The following is a 2,500-nucleotide window of genomic DNA, read 5'->3' as shown; positions in this document are numbered from 1 at the left end:
CCCGGGGCGGGCGAGGCCCCCCCCCGGCCGGGTCGCGTCCCGCGCGAGCGGGCGGCCCGAGCCACGTCTCTCCCCCCGGGCGCAGCGCCGGGCTATCGAGGGAAACCCCGGGCCCCGGGGCTAAGGAGGACGAGGTGGTGGCGGCGGATGCCGGGCGCGCCCCCGCGGGCGGACGCTCCCCCGAGGGCGGCAGCCGGGGGAGGCACCCCCGCGGGGCCATGCAGGTCGTTTCCCTCACCCCAGGGCCAGGTACCTAGCGTCCGCGCTTCGGCGGCCCTCCCTCGGCCGAGTCCGGGGGTCAAAGGCCAAAGGAGCCGGGCGGCGGTTTAAAGACTCGAGCGGCACGGCGCGAGCCGCGGGGGGGGCGTCCGCCCCCGCGGGCCGCCGTGCCGGAGAAGGGGGGGCGTCTCGCTGCCCCAACCTGCCCCCCCTCTCCGCGGGCCGGTCTCGGCGGAGAGACCGCGGCGCGGGTCGGCCGCGGCCGACCTGCCCGCCCTCGCAAACGGGGCCACCCGCCGGCCGGAGCGCGGGCTCCGCGCCGGGGGAAAGAAAGGCGCGGCGAGCCCCCGCGGGGGGGGGCGGCCGCCGGGGGGCCGCCCCGCGCCTTTGGACGCTCGCGCTGCGGCCGCGCTCGGGGCGCGCCGCGCTCCCCTCTCCCGCTCCTCGCCCCGCCCTCGGCGCCCAGGGAAAGAAAGGGGGGGGCGAGCCACACCCCCCCAGGCCGAGCGGCGGCGGCGCCGCTCGGCGTGCCGGTCGGTGCCGGTCGTCCGTCGGGTCGTCCGGGAGGGTTCCCCGGCCGCATCCGCTGGCGGCCGTCCCGTCCCGCGTTTCCCCGCCCGTCGCTTCCGTCTCGAGGGCGGGCGCGCGGCGCGGGGGCGTCCCGCTCCGGGTCTTCGCGTGGAAACGGGGAGAGTGGGAGCCGCCCCCCGCGCTCAGCGCCGTCCGCCTTTCCGCTGGGGCCGTGCCGGCGGCCCCAGGGGGCCGAGGCGAGAAGCGGCTGCGGCGGCGGTTTTCGCGGCGGCGGTGGCGGCCGCCGCCGCCGGGCGGGGTGGCCGGGTTCGCCCATCCGGCGCGGGCCGGTGGGCGGCCGCGCGTCGCCGGCTCGCGCTCCAGTGGCCGGCCGCGCTTCCTCCGGCGTCGGTGGAAGGCGGCGTCGGCGCCGAGGTTCGCCGGCGGGGCGAGAGGCGACCGTGGTGGGCGGAGCCGGCTCGTCGCAGCGCGGGCGCAGCCGGGCGTCCGGCTCCCGAGCGAAGGCGGGCAGGCGTCGCGGCCGGGCGTGCCGTAGCCTCCGGGGGGAGGCCGGTCCGAGCCCGGGCGCCTGGGCCGCCCCCGAAGCGCGCCAAGGGTGTGTGTGTGTGTGTTGCGTACGTTTCCCCAGGGTCGGTCGGGAGCGCGGGCTCCCCCGCCCTTTGGCCGCTCGGGGTTTTCCGTTGTTTTCCGTTTCCCCTGTGCTCGTACGGTCAAGCCGAGGCGAGGGCCTCTCCGTCGCGCCGCGTCGCGCCGCCGCGCCGCGCCCCCTCCGCGCGTGCGGAGGGGGGTGGGCGGCGGCGGGGCCGGCGGTCGGTCCGGCCGTCCTCAGAGAAGGGGCCGCTCTCGGCGAGCGGTCCCGGCCCCTCCGCGCGCGCGGGGCGGTGCCGAAACCGAGACAACTCTTAGCGGTGGATCACTCGGCTCGTGCGTCGATGAAGAACGCAGCTAGCTGCGAGAATTAATGTGAATTGCAGGACACATTGATCATCGACACTTCGAACGCACTCGCGGCCCCGGGTTCCTCCCGGGGCTACGCCTGTCTGAGCGTCGCTTTACGATCAATCGCCGTCTGCGCCGCCGAGCCCCCCCGCCCCAGCGCGGGGGGGGGGGGCCGGCGGGCCAGCAGCGGCGCGGCTGGGGTGCCTCGCAGGGCCGCGCGCGCGAGCGCGCGGGCCTTCGTCCCCCTAAATGGAGACTCGGGGAGCGCTCCGAAGCTCCCCGCTCCCGGAGAGCGCCTGCTGGACGGAGCTCGTCCCCGCCGGGCTATCGGCGGTGGGTTTGGGGAAGAGAGAGCGAGAGCGAGCTTCGGGGGAGGGAGGCGCGGGGCGGCGATGGCGCGGGCCTCGCCGCCGGCCTCCCGCGCGGGCGTCTGTCTGCGGGTGGGCACCGCGGGGGTGCCGTGCCGCACTGACGCGCGCGCGTGCGTGCGCCGGTGGGTGGGGGACGGGGGCGGTGGCGGTGGACGCCCCCGTCTGTCCCCCGTCCGCGCCGCCCCTGCCCCGGTTCCTGTCGCCCTCCTCCTCCCCGAGAAAAACCCATCGCCGTGGCCCCGTGCGGGGCCGTCTCCGGGCGCGTCTGACGCGTTGTTCAGGCCGCTCTCCGGGCTGGGGCTTCCTCTTCCGCGAGCCGACCGCCGGCGGCGGCGGCGGCTGCGGCGTGACGCGGCGGCGGCGGCGGCGTGGCGTCGCGGTTCCGCGCGAGAGCGCAGTCGGGTCAGGCTGGCTGTCGGCGGGGGCGCGCGCGCGCGCGC

General features: G+C 79.0%; 1 non-coding gene across 1 annotated transcript; it reads left to right on the top strand.

The window, feature by feature from the left end:
* The first annotated feature begins 1,647 nt into the window (after positions 1 to 1,647).
* Positions 1,648 to 1,800, top strand: LOC142359283 (5.8S ribosomal RNA). The gene has a single exon (XR_012762231.1). It is a non-coding gene; the product is annotated as a 5.8S ribosomal RNA (ribosomal RNA).
* Positions 1,801 to 2,500: the final 700 nt, after the last annotated feature.

Source organism: Opisthocomus hoazin, unplaced genomic scaffold (genome assembly GCF_030867145.1).
Source record: "Opisthocomus hoazin isolate bOpiHoa1 unplaced genomic scaffold, bOpiHoa1.hap1 HAP1_SCAFFOLD_187, whole genome shotgun sequence".
Lineage (NCBI taxonomy): Eukaryota > Metazoa > Chordata > Aves > Opisthocomiformes > Opisthocomidae > Opisthocomus > Opisthocomus hoazin.
Note: the sequence above shows the minus strand (reverse complement) of the source record. Positions and strands in the feature narration are given on the sequence as shown.